The sequence below is a fragment of the Mustela lutreola genome, chromosome 18 (assembly GCF_030435805.1).
Source record: "Mustela lutreola isolate mMusLut2 chromosome 18, mMusLut2.pri, whole genome shotgun sequence".
NCBI lineage: Eukaryota > Metazoa > Chordata > Mammalia > Carnivora > Mustelidae > Mustela > Mustela lutreola.
Window position 1 is genome coordinate 16669336 of NC_081307.1, and position 14552 is coordinate 16683887.

The following is a 14552-nucleotide window of genomic DNA, read 5'->3' on the forward strand; positions in this document are numbered from 1 at the left end:
TTTAAGTCTCACTTTATTCCCCTTCTCGTTCATCAAAAGGGGCAGGAGACTGAGGGATCTGTTCATGTCCTAGTGTCTTGGATAATGGGGCACTAACTTGAATTGAGAATTATATCTACCAAGACTATGATTAATTAAAAATGTGTTGAGACACACTCCTACTTTAAATTAGTTTCTTTTATCTCATTCTCCAATATGTACACAGATTTCCAAAACAGTCCTACTTGATTCCTTTATTTCACCTTGGCCACAACATACATTAGTAGACACAAGATTCCTATCCTCCTCTTATCTAAAAAAATTTTATACAAAAGCAGTTTGTCAAATTCTTTTCTGTGGAATATGCATGTGCAGAAATCCGTGTGTGCTTATGTTTTAATTACCTAATGCACTAGCTCTGAATAAATTGCATGATTACATCCTACATTGGACACAGAACAGTGCAAGATATATTAAAAAGCCATTATATTTGCAACTCTGAGCAAGAGACTGTAATTAAAAGGCAATTGGATGAAATTAGCTTTGAGAGTACAAGAGTTTAAGTAGGATTTGGTAAATGAACATTAATGGTTAACATGTGGTTTTTATTTTGTCTTTTGCTTCTTCTCTCTGTGACCCTAGGGTTGAATTTCTTAGATTTCAGTGGACTAGACATGTGAAAACACCTGTATGAAGCTATGCTTTACCATGTGGCTAAAGTTATACCCATAAAAGAAGCCAACATAACTTTTGTGACTTTAGTAAATCAAAGGTATTAGGTAAGTTAGAATGATACCCTGGGCATTAATAAACCATTTTTAATGCTCCTAAGATCTTGGGTATGTGTCATAAAAGCATAGTTCACACTTCCTGCAGCTCAAAATGCTGGTCATAAAATACACATGTACAAATCAAAGAAGGAATAAAACTTTAAAGAATTTTGATTTTCATGACCATTAAATATAAAAAAGTTGTTAAAGTTACACACAATATGTGGAATACCACTTCACCTTTATCTAAGGCAACCAATACTTGTGCAAACTAGTGAGGATCCTGCATGATACCGATACTTCCCCTGTGTGGGTGTTGAGGTGGTTGTGTTTATCAGGTATATATGCCCAGCAGATCATCTACTTAGGGCAGATTATAGATGGCTACAAATTCTTTCCTATTGCTCCCATTGCTCCCCTCTGAGTTTCTGCTGGACTATGAATGTCTTGATCAATAGAGTTAGGTGTAAATGATGCTATAACAGCTATGCCGATGTCAGGCCTGGCTTTTAAGAGGCCTGGTAGCTACTGCCTGCTCTCTTACAACTTACTGCCATTTAAGAAATACAACTACCCTGGGCGCCTGGGTGGCTCAGTGGATTAAGCCGCTGCCTTCGGCTCAGGTCATGATCTCAGGGTCCTGGGATCGAGTCCCGCATCGGGCTCTCTGCTCAGCAGGGAGCCTGCTTCCTCCTCTCTCTCTCTCTCTCTCTGCCTGCCTCTCTGCCTACTTGTGATTTCTCTCTGTCAAATAAATAAATAAAATCTTTAAAAAAAAAAAAAAAAAAAAAAAAAAAAGAAATACAACTACCCTAAGACCACCATCCTAGGCAAAATCCAAGCCACCTGTTGAAGCCTGTAAGAGACCTGGAGAGAACAAGGCCAAGAAGCAGTAAGGAGCCATCTTGTAGGATCAGCCAGCCTGTCCCCACAAGTGATAACAAATAAACGGATAACAAATAAACTGGATAGTCCCTTTCTAACTTCTGACCTACAAAATGAAGAACAAAATAAAATGACTGTTTACATGGTGACTATAGCTGATAAAACGATATTATATAGTTCAAATTTGCTGAGAGTAGAACTTAAATGTATTAGTATATACACGTATACATATAGTGAGAACATTGTGAGGTGATGGATGTATTAACTAACTAGGTGGGGGGAGTCCTTTAACAATGTATACCTATATCAAATCACAATGTACAGTTTAAAATCTTAAATTTTGTCAATTATATGTCAATAAAGCTGAAAAACAATTGTTTTAAGTCACTTGAGTTTTGGTTTTTGTGCATTATGCAGTATCAGATATAAACACTTCAGAATTGTTACTTAAATTTTATAGTCTCCACTCTGTAATGATTGTTACATGTATACTTGTGTGTATCCATATAGTGTATGCCTAAATTCAAAAGAAACTACTTAGTGTATTTTCTAATTTACATATTTATCTAATTTTAGTAAACCGCAACAGCAAAGTAGGTAGTGAGTTCCTTAGACCAAAAGAGACTGATCTGTTGGCAGGATATCTAAGGAAACCACAGCTGCCTTCAATAAAACCAAAACTGAGTTTCTCTAAAGTTGATGGAGGGAGAATCTCCCCTTGGGAGAAAGTTGCTATTGACCAACAGTTTATGTCATCCTGGGTTGCAATAACTAACTACAGCTACCACCTTCCTTATAGGGCCGTACTCCATAATACTGACCCAAGCATAAGTGCACAGCTCTCTTCATTTTCAGTGAAAATGAGACTGGACATTTAAAAGTCCCATTAGAGGCAAGAGGAACATACCACACAGCCTGATTTCTCAGGTCACAAGCTTAAGAGATACCCACCTGTTTGGGATCCAGAGTTAAAAATAGCTCCAATGGTTAATTTTGACCTGAGACCTGGTTTAGATTTCTGACTGAGGACCCACTTAACTCTCCTTGCTTACTAAACTCAGTATGTCTAGATGGAGTATTTAAGGAGACCCCTAAAGTTATCCCATACGGGGATATAGGATGTACACAAAGAAGATCTTGCAGAAATTGTCGAACAAATTGTGAAGGCTTTATAAATCCATCTTTAAAAGTTAGAATTTTGTCTTACAGTCAAAGCATTGAAGGAAATAAGTGACATTATCAAATCTACTTTTTTAGAAAAACCATTTGGGATGCAGGGTGAAAGATTGATTGGGGAATAGGAAAACAGGCAGCCGTTGCAATAATCCACAGGAGATACGACATGTCTTATTGGACCTTGTATTTCCAGCACAGGCATAGTACACAATAAATGATTAATGGATGTTTAAATAAATGCTTGACTTGACACAACAAAGTATTTCTAAGCAGTAGTAAAAATAGAAAAGCAACAGATGCACTAAACATCACTGGCACACAACAATCAAAAGACAAATAATGCAATTAAAAAAAAATGAGATTAGGGCTTGAATAGACATTTCCTCAGAGAAGATCTATAAATGGCCAATAAGCTCACGTAAAGATGCTCAACCTCAGGCGCTGGGGAAATGCAAATCAAAACCACCATCATACCACTTCACACTCAATAGAATGGCTATAAAAAAACAAAAACAAAAAACAGAAGTGCTGGCCAGGAGGTGGAGAAATCTGAACCTTCATTCACTGTGGGTGGAAATGTGTAATGAGGCAGTCCCTTTGGAAAACACTGCAGTAGTTCCTCAAAATGTCAAGCATGAGTATTACATGACCCAACAAGTTCATTCCTAGAGAGATGTAAAACTCTTCACACAGAAATTTGTATATGAATGCTCATAATGGCATGATTCATAATAGCCACAAAATGGAAATAAGCCAAATGCCCTCCAACTGATAAGTGGATAAACAAAATTTGGCATATCCACACAATGGAATGTTATGTCAGCCATAAAAAGGAACGTGTTAAAATATGGTAACCCTTGAAAAGAAGCCAGACACAAAAATCCTCATATTGTATTATTCCATTTACTTGAAATGTCCAGAATAGACAAACCCACAGAAACTTAAAGTAGCTTAGTGATTGCCATGGTCTAGGACATGAAGAGAATAAGCAGTGACCACTAACTGCTTATTTCTGGTGTGATAAAAAATGTTTTTACCTGGTTACTGTAGAACTGTGAATGCACTAAAAAAGACCTGTATACTTTGAAAGGATGAATTTTATGGTATGTGAATTACATCTCAATAAAGCTGTTATTCTAATAATCACTTCTGCAAACTCCTGTTGTCTTATTAACTACAGATGCTTGCATCAAAAGTAATAACTAAGCACATCAACCAGGGTTAAGAACACAGACATCAGAATCAGGCATACTGAGGGGAAATTCAGTTTCATCACAAAGAGACTGTGTGACTTTGGGTAAATCACATAACGTCTCTGAGCTTCCAGTCATCTGTTAAGTAGGAATAATACCTACCAGAGATGCTGTGAACGTTAAATGAGACAACAGGCAGAAAAGTCCTGAGCTGAAGTGCCTAAGAAATGAATGTTAGATCTTGTTATTCTGTGTATTATAAATCTGACCTCTAGTGGGTGTACTGTGTCAAAACCATGGTCCTGCCCCTTCAGGTTCTTAAAATCTTAGAGCACATTATAGGTGGTTGATATAAATTATATTTATGTTTCCTTAAGGAGCATATTTATTTTTGTGTGTTAAAGATTAAAATATTTAAGGTCAGCATCTTGTAGTTTCATTTGTTTTCTAAAACTTGAACCCCTGTGACTTACACATTTGAAGGTTTTCCAAGGGCAGCTTAAAGTGGGTAGATCTGATATTTAGAGGCCCAGTTCACCTTCTCTCCCTTACACCAGCCAGCCTCAACAGACATTTTCTGTTATTAAAGGAACAAGGCAATTCAGAGACCTTTCTCAGTAGCACGGCTTTCCCCTGGTTCCTCTGGCAAAGCCACAAGTGTCCTCAGTTAGAATTGACGGCATCCTTCTAGGTCTAGGTTTTCCCCGAAGTTTTCATTCACTAATATAAATATTAGTGCTCCTTTGTTGCCAGATATTTTTGGATAAAGTGAAAATAACATACAAAGAGTATTCATAATTTTATGAATTTTTACCAAGTTCTTGATTTTTAGTGTCTTTCTGAAATAATAAGTGGGGGATGGGGCTCAATTAATGATACCCTTGTCCTAATTTGCATTAGTGGAGACCTTCAAGATGTTCCTTCTGCCTGGTCTATAAATGTAATTCAGGTTCATCAGTAGGTGTTTTGCAGTGTTAGGAAAATACACTGCCTCTTTGAGGACCTCAAGTTTGGGTAATATTTGAGGCCACTAGGTACATCTGTTACAAGTAAGGTCTGAGACCCACAAAATATTCTGAGTGCTGTAACCAGTGACATGTGAATGACAAGATAGCAAGATGTTAATTCAAAGAGTTCTATTTCTAGAATATAATTCTAAGACCTTTTTAGGTCTGAAAGTCTGTTCTAATTTAATGGTGTTGACATATGATAAATGAGTCCTGTTAAGATAACACAGTAAAAGGTAAGAAAGATAAATTACTGTTTTATTGTTATTATTGCTTTATTATTACTAATGACTTAGAGACGCAATTTCAAAAACCATGGTCTTGGCTTTGGAGGAAATTCTAGGTGTCTAGAGTGGTTAAATAATAAAGATACACATTCACATTTGCAAAGTGCTTTGAGAATGAAAGGTGAAGTGTGAGCACAAAATGCGATGCAAAATGGAACTGAATGTGTCTTTGCCAAAATCCATAGTTGAAGCTTGAACCTCTAGTACCTCAGAATATGAGATAAAGCTTTTACAATGTGACTCAGGTAAAATGAGGTACTTAGAATGGGCCCTGATTCAGTCAGACTGCGGTCTTTATAAAAAGAGAAAATCTGGACGCACAGAAGAGACCCCAAGGATGGGTGCCCACGAATGAATGGCCTTGTGAGGACACAGACGGAAGGCAACTACCTACAAGCCAAGAGAGAACTTGAGGGAAGGGTGGGGACAAAACAAAATAAAACAGAACCTGCTGACACCTTCATCTTGAATTTCAGACCTCCAGAATGTGAGAAAATAAATATCTGTTGTTTAAGCCACCCAATCTGTGGCATGTTATTACAACTCGAAGAGATTACACAGGCCACTTTGTGGAAGTGCAGTCAGAGGAAAAAGTAAGAGCAAAGGCACGGAGGCCAGAAACAGCACAGCACAGGCAGGAATAAACGCTGGGCAAGAAGTTCCAGAGAACAGACTGGAGGCGTGCATGGGTGCCTTGGGCTAACGAGATCTTCATACTGTGCTGAGGAGCTTTAAGTTCTCACAAGTAGAAACTTAAGCCTTTGAAGGGAGAGCTCTAGGTCACTGGGGATGGTTTTGTTTTGTTTCCTTTTAGTTGCTTTTAAGAACTGAGAATATTTTCAAGAAATGTAGCAAAGTATAAAGCATAAATAAGAGTAAAATACACTAAAATTTTTACCAACTAGAAGGAAACTACTGGTGAATACATTCCTTAAATATCAGAGAGTTTATTCAGAAGAGCAATACGTTCAGATCTACATGTTATGTCTAACACTATCATTGTGACCTGTGGATGTCAGCATCTGTGAAGCAGGGGAGAAGAACAGATTGAGAAGATAGCTCTATTTGGAAAAGACACAGAAAGCCTGAAAAAAGGCAAATACTGTAAGGATAAAGAAGAAAGAGATGAATAAGGTAATGTGCAGGTGAAATCATCAGGCCTATGGTGATGCATGGGAGGAGGAAGAAACTTCTGGAATGGTCCTTAGGTTTCCAGTTTGGAAGAGTGAGTAGGCTGTTGATACCAGGAAGGGAAACGGAAGCTAAAAATGAAGGAGGAGGAGCAAAGAGAAACTATGTGATATGTTCAGTTTAAGAAGAGACTCAATGTGTGTGTTGGGATAAGAATAAGAATCACTATAAATCAAATTTGGGGAAGCTAAGAATTCACATTCCACAATTTTATGGACTTCTTAAGACAGTTAAACTCTACATTGCAAAATAAATAAATAAGTAAATAAATCAGAGAGGATAAGTAGTATTTTAACAGATTAAATGTGAGATAGTTTCATTACATTTTCAACCCACCAGATTGACTAATAAGTCCATGGCAAACCTGAAACATGTAAAATCAAAATCAAAACAGATCAAAGTCATTTTTCTGCAGCAGTCAAATATTTATTTGCACATAAGATAGATATGATCGAGAATGTCCAGCCAATCTTTTAAATAATTAGGAATTCAAAGACCTGCTATCTAGAAATTTCTCTAGTCAAAGAAATAACCATAGTTGTAAAATAGCTGACAAGCCATTTATTAAAACAGCAGGCGACTAATGCTTCTCCTTGTTACAAGGTTACATTATAAATCAACTTAGAGGGGCAAAACCTTGTAGGAGACCTGTAGGAGGATGAGCAGAACAATTTAAACTATAAAAAAAAAGTCCTAAAGTGCATATCTTACTTACAGAAAGAATGAGGTTTAAAAGGATGATAATTAACAGAAATTGACACAGCTGGCATCCAGCAAGTTTCAATTGCAAAGATCATATAAATTGATTTATAATGTTCCCATGTGACTAATGAAAGTAGATTGGTGACCATATTGTTCTAAATGATTGCATTAGAGAACATTATTACTTTAGAGAAGCTCACATTAATAATAAAATCATTATCACCAAGGAATAAATAAAGTAATACTTTTCAGAATCAACGTGTTGGATTTTAACACTCATACTTTATTATTATGAACCGTCTTTCAAAATGATTAAAATGAAAACTTCAAAGAAGCATCAGTTCTGTTCTTCATTTTATTTTTCCCTTGGAAGAAAGAAGGATTCAAACCTTCCTGATGTCAGCACTTAGAAAGGTTAATTATTCATACAGAACAATGAAGAGGAAGCACTAGATTTAATTGGACACATGCTTCTCACATTTAAAGATAGGGGAGTAGATAATGATGTCCCTTTTGTGTCCTTCCAAAAGAAATATGGGGAGCTGATAATGTCTCACATAAGTCTTAAAGGAAGAAAATGTAGAGCATGCATTTTCGTAAATCACTCACTCATTAAGGAAAAAACTCAGAAGAAACGTAGTCTCAATAAAATGTAATCCTTTCACAGAGCTTAGATATGATCACATTTAAATATCTTACTTTGGAAACAGTAAATTTGACATCACTAGCCTCTAGAGACTAGTAGGAGATTCTGACATATAAAGTTTTATCTAAATACAGGGACTTTCTGGTCAAGGAGATAGTTAAAAGTAATGAACAAACAAAAAAATTGGACCACAGTGCATTCCACCAATGAATTCTGGTGAAAGCTTACATGGAAATGGTGACAGTAATATTCTTTTGCTCAAAGTAAATAAACTATACTGTAAACTGCATGAAGGAAGATAAACTAAAACTTTCTGTTTATCTCTGTATCCCCTGTGCCTACCGTAGTATCTAGTATGTAGTAGGCAGGGACTAAACTATATGTTGAAAGAACGAACTCTGGAAAGGTCAATTCTAGGACATGTACTGACAAGAAGTAATAAGTATTCTTAGAGCAAAAACCATTCATTTACCAAATTATTTTTTAATGCAAATCCCTTTTTGACGTATTAGATGCAGACAAATGTATAGATCCTGAAGTCCCTTGCCTTCCACTTGCCCCTTTCCAGACATTATCCACCCTGACCCAAAACCACTCCGCTGACCTCTAACACCACTGTTACTGTTAATGGCATCTGGGAAGTTTCTGGTTTAAGGCTGTTATAAATAATACTGCTATGAATATTCTTGTGTCTTTTCTTATGTCTTTGGAGAAAAAAATGTTCTCATTTCTTCTGAATATAATTAGAAATGGAACTGCTCATTCTTTGGATATGTATATGACGAACTTTAAAAGATATTTTCAGTTTTCTAAAGTGAGAGGGAAAATTCCTCTAAAGAGTTGTCTTAAGTGATGGGTGGGAGTCCTTTTTATTAGTTGTGTGTGTGCTCAGTTCCCTCCCCCATGAACCAGGTCTCCAACATTCTCTATTTGGTCTACCCTCCCTGGTGATCTCATCCAGTTTTAGGCCTTCATTTTATTATTTTTTTTTAAGATTTTGTTTATTTATTTGTTTATTTACTAGTGAGAGTGCGAGCAAAAGCAGCAGCAGGGTTGGCGGGGGAGAGGGAGAGTCAGCAGGAAGTCTGATGCGGGGCTTGATCCCAAAACCCTGGGATGGTGACTTGAGCTGAAGGTAGATGCTTTACCGACTGAGCCACCCAGGCACCCTCTGTTTTATGCCTTTAAATGCCTTCTGTGGGTAACATAATTCCTCAAATGTATACTACCTACTTATCACCTCCACTTAAATATCTTCTATGAATCTCAAATTCAACAAGTCTTTATCTCTACACTTCAAATTCCCCTCCTTCCACTCTCTTCTGGTGTTACTCTTGCATGCTCAGACTCCTCTCTGTCCACACTGACCTCCTTATTCCACAAGGAAGGTGTAAGTATGTTCCCACTTCAAGGCCTTTTTATACGTGCTGTTGTCTCTTTCTTCTGTCTGGAAGACTCCAGATATCCACCCAACTGGATTCCCCACCCCATAATCTTCATTAAGTCTTTCAGGGAAACTTCTCAGCAAGATCTCACCTAATTAATGTTTTCTGCTTTATCACTCATCACCATCTAACATATATTTTCTTGTTTATTTGTGTTATTTTCTCTCTCTCTCCTCTGAAATGTGAACTCTATGAGGGCAGGAATGTTGGTTCACTTCTGTATACTCCATGAGTTCAGTAACTTTGTTTTGTTTTTGCTATATCCTAAACACCAGTAAGAGAGTCTGGTGCACAGTAGCCATACAGTAAATATATGCCAAATGAATAATAAACTTACTGAAATCTTATTTGGTAATGTTAATAAATAGCCTGAAATTAGTGATAATACTACAAATAGAGTCTTACAAGTAGCTCACAAAAAGAAATTATAATCTACCTTATTTACTCTCTCTTACATATGTGAAGCCTTCTCACAGATAACATAAAATAGTTTCAAACTGTTGTTTCATTTATACTCTCTGAATCGCTTGGTTTTTATGTGCTGCAACCTTTCTCAGTATCTTGCCTGAGTCAAAATAAGCAATGAAGAATTTTACCCACTATACGAAGATCAGCCTGAAATTCATTCCATATTTTACTCTCAATATATTTTAGTAAACTCTAACACAAGATACACAATGCATCTTTCATATCCTAAGAATTTCAAAAACACAAAAATATAAAAATTATAATTAAAAAATGAAAAATACAAGAAATATTTTATTCACTACAAAACAAAACAATAAGCAAAAGTACAATTCAAGTGGCATATACATGAGTGACAAGGGGTATCTGTACAAGCTTCACTAAAATTCTAATTCTTCTATCTTCTACTCTTGAATAAAGAAAAAGAGCTATCAGTGAGAGTACTTCATTCTTAAAATTCCTTCCAGTAAACTGTATATGAATTCATAGGTTGTATAAAAGTTTGTAAGCATTTACTTTCTACTTATTATAATTTTTGATAATAGAAGTAATACATGATTATGATGCATAATCAGAGAATGTACAGGAGTGCCTGGGTAGCTCAGTCAGTTAAGCGTCCAACTCTTGATTTGGGCTCAGATCATAATCTCAGTGTGGCAGGATTGAGCGTTGCATCAGGCTCTGTGCTGGGCAGAGAGTCTTCTTGGGGTTCTCTTTCCCTCTGCCCTTCCCCCTGCTTGTGTGAGTGAGCTCTCTCTCTCTCTCTCTCTCTCTCTCTCAAGTAAATGAATTAATCTTGGAAAAAAAAAATATACAGAGTAAAATGTTGGCCACATCCCACCCCCTACTTCTTTCTTCATATGTCACTACTGTTAAGTGTGTAGTATTTTCCCTCTCCTTGTATGCATCTGAAAGTGTGCGTATGTGTATATACCTAAGTTTGTAATACATATTTATAGCATGCATGGTATGACTTTATCTCCCCCATGAAACTCTTGCTATATGTGTCTAGATATATTTGGATTTTTTAAAAATGGGCTACTTTGAATATTATATGACCATGTTTTACTAGTAGCACTATATTCTAGAGGGTTTTCTGTATATAAAAGTCTATCCATTCTTTTTAATGACTGCATAGTATTCCTTAATATGAATACGTTGTATTTTATTTAACCATTTGCTATCAGAGAGTATTTAAATTATTTACAATGTCTTGTTATTATCAGAAATAGTACAGTAAATCCTGGTGTATGACTTGTGCATAAGTTGTGACTATTTCTTTAGGTCAGTAGTTCTCAAGAGTGTGGGTCTGGAGCCCCCTAGTACGTTATGTCCCTTTGTACTTGTGTCATTATTTACACCTATGAGGCAAGAGCAACAATGAATAAGTCAGTCTGTAGTTTAGAACAAGTCAAGGCACTGGCACCAAACTGAACTAGTCATTATATCCTTCTCTACCATGCATCAAACACTGACACTTTTATAATGAAAAAATAATTTATAATAGACTGCATCTAATCCAAAATTATAATCAATGGTTCCAAATTCATACATAAATTCTGTTAACTTCTGTTCAAATTAAAATTCTTTTGACACATATCTCATATGCCAATATTCCTAAATTATACTCATAGATAAGTACACTCCAAGTCATCTAAATGAGTTGATTTGGGCTCTGTGCTAGACAGCCTGCCAATATGGTTGCCAACAATTCTTCCCAACTAACCCTTCAAGCACAGACCACTCCTCATGTCAAGAGCAGATCTAGGGCACCTGGGTGGCTCAGTTGGTTAAGCAACTGCCTTCGGTTCAGGTCATGATCCTGGAGTCCCGGGATAGAGTCTCACATCAGGCTCCCAGCTCCACGGGGACTCTGCTTCTCCCTCTGACCTTTTCCCCTCTCACTCTTTCTCTCATGCGCACTCTCTCTCAAATAAAGAAATAAATAAATAAAATCTTTGGGGAAAAAAAAAATTAGATTCTATTTCCTCTCCATTCGAAGATGAGCTGTATTATGACTTGTTCTAACAATAGAATTTGGTGGAGGACCCATTCTAGGACTTCTGAGCCCAGGCTTTTTGGCAGAAGTTTCTAATTATAAAGCAGCTAAGGCTAAACTATTGAATGAAGAGAAACCCTAAGAAATGACCACCCATTGGGTGTAGTCCTGCCACTGCTGAGCTTTTAGTTGAACACAGCAGAACAAATACCTTCATCTTTTTTGTTTTTTTTTTGAAAAGTACTTGTTAGCATTTAATGAACCTCCCCCAAGGAGGCTTCAAGCTACTAGAATGAAGGTGCCACCCTCACACCCTTAATCTTCTTCTCTGCTCTTCTACTGAAGCATTTGGCCTTCATGATGGCAGGCTGTTTTGGGAGTTTTCTCTTTCCCAAAACTTTATAGTAGCTAGATTGCACCACATCAATGGTAGAAGGAGCTCCAGTCTTGTTTTTGGTGGCATTTACCCATGTCTGCTCACTGATTAAGGTCCTCAGTTTATCAAAGTTGACAGTTGGGCAGAAGCTCTGGTTCCTCTTTAAGTGGTCATGTCTCATACTTTTACAAAGTAACCTGGGGGATATTTATCTAAGTTGATCCTATGGTGATATATTCCACCACCAGCATTACCCCGGCTTCCTGGGTGCTTCTGGTGCTTTACAATGTGACTGTGGCCGTGGCTCATGTGGCCCCAAAGTTTTCGGGTCTTCCTCAGTCTGGATGGCAAGTCAGCAGCCCAGAATACCTTCATCTGATGCACTGCGATGAAGAAAAGTTTCCCAGCTAAACTCAGTCTGCCCTCAAGATTATAGATAAAATAATAAATTGTTGTTGTTTTAGGTCACTGAGTTGGTGTTTTTTAATTATTCAGCAAATGAAAACTCACTTTTTTCAAAGTAAGCAATGAATAATTGACCATTCAACCATCATATTTGAATATCTAACACTAAGCCACATGAAGTTTTTTTCAGAGGGAGGCATTTTTTTTGGTTAATATTTTATTATGATATAATCACAAACTCACGGAAAAGTTATAACAAGAATAGGATGAGGGATTCCCATATGCCCTTTACATTTTTATCATCTTTGCTCTATGATTCTGTCTCTCTTTATCTGTCTCTGTGTCTCCTTCTCTGTCATTCTTCCTTAGATTTGAAAATAAGCTAGAAACATCCTATCCCTTAATTCCTGAACATTTCAGTGAGTATTTCTTAGAACAAGGATATTTACTTACATGAATACAACACAGTTGTCAAATTTAACTTTGATAAAACTATTATCTGATAGGTAATCTCTGTTTCAAATTCTGTCCATTTCCCCAGTAATATCCTTTATGGCTACTACTTCCCCTGTCCCCTGGGTTGAGGATCCAACCAGGTTCACATATTTATTACATGACAATTGTCATAATCTTTTCCTTTCCTTCAATATAGAAGAGTTTCTTAGCCTTTCTTTGTGTTTCTTGACCTTGACATTTTTGAAGAGTACAGGCCAGTTATTTTGTAGAATGTCTCCCAAATTGGGTTTGTCTGTTGTTTCCTTATGATTAGACTCAGGTTGTGCATTTTTGGCAGGAATATAACCATAGTGATTTGGGGGCCTTCACTGTGCATTATACCAAAAGGCACATGACATTGATTTGTTCCAAGGCCAGGTTATCTTTGAGTACTTTGTTAAGGTTGTGTCTGTTATGTTTCTCTATTGGAAAGTTACTGTCTTTCTTTTGTCTTTCGTAAGTAATTTGTGGGGAAAAACCTGGAGACTATGCACATATCCTGTTCTTATCAAACATTCACTCAGTGGTTTTAGCACAAACTCATAAGAAAAGGAATATTTTGAACAAATATATAATAATAAATTAACTATTAAGAAACTTCTTGAAGCAGAATGTTAATTGTATTTTAACTATAAACAAATCGGAAATGTATGGCTTCAATTTTCTATAAAATATGTTTACTCAAAACTCAGTGGAGATGTGCTTCACAGAGTGCATTCTAAGGCTTTATTGAATGAAATATATTTTCAAAAAACAGACTGATCTATTCAGAAGTTTAAAAATCAGAGCTGCTCAACCCTACTAAAAATTTTGAACTATTTTCACAATTTACTTACCAACCAAAAAAAAAAAAAAAAGAGAGAGAGAGAGAAAGAAAGAAATGTTAGTATGTATAATACACATCGTTTAACTGATTCTATGACAAAATTAAAAAACTGTTATACTGTAACTGGAAAAAAATGCAGATTTTGTATTTCATTAACATTTATTGAAAGTCTATTACCTGCTAAGCATTATGATACACACTCCCATTCATACTAAGTATCTTATTTTATTATCACAATTCTATAGAGTAGCTGCATTGTCTTTTTTTCACATAAGAGAAACTTTGAGAGGTTTATTGACTTAGCAAATCATGACTACCCTGTGCCAAGATGGTTAAGCCTTGGAAAAACAATATGGAAAAAGGTAGAAATGGCTCTCTTATAATCTAGGCAAGACAGACAAGTAAACAGCCAATCAAAACATTCTGTGCCTAATGTTTAACAAATGGGAGGATTGAGATCTGTGCAGTATACTAAGAGAGGCCCATAATGCAGACTCTAGTGTTGTGACAGACTGTGGACAGAACTGATATTTAGGCAGAGAAATGAAAGGTGAGCAGGAGCTATGTGGGTTGGTAGTAGTGGAGAGAGGGCCCAAATATCCCAGGAACATTTTCCAAAGGTCCCCTGGCTATGCAGACATTTTCATTACAATGGGAACAGGGAAAGTCAGGGCAGATGACAAAACAATACTGCAAGGGAGGTAA

General features: G+C 36.5%; 1 pseudogene; it reads right to left on the reverse strand.

Annotated features, from left to right (window-relative positions):
• Positions 1-6926: 6926 nt before the first annotated feature.
• Positions 6927-13891, reverse strand: LOC131820380 (large ribosomal subunit protein uL15-like; annotated as a pseudogene).
• Between the last annotated feature and the right edge of the window lie 661 nt (positions 13892-14552).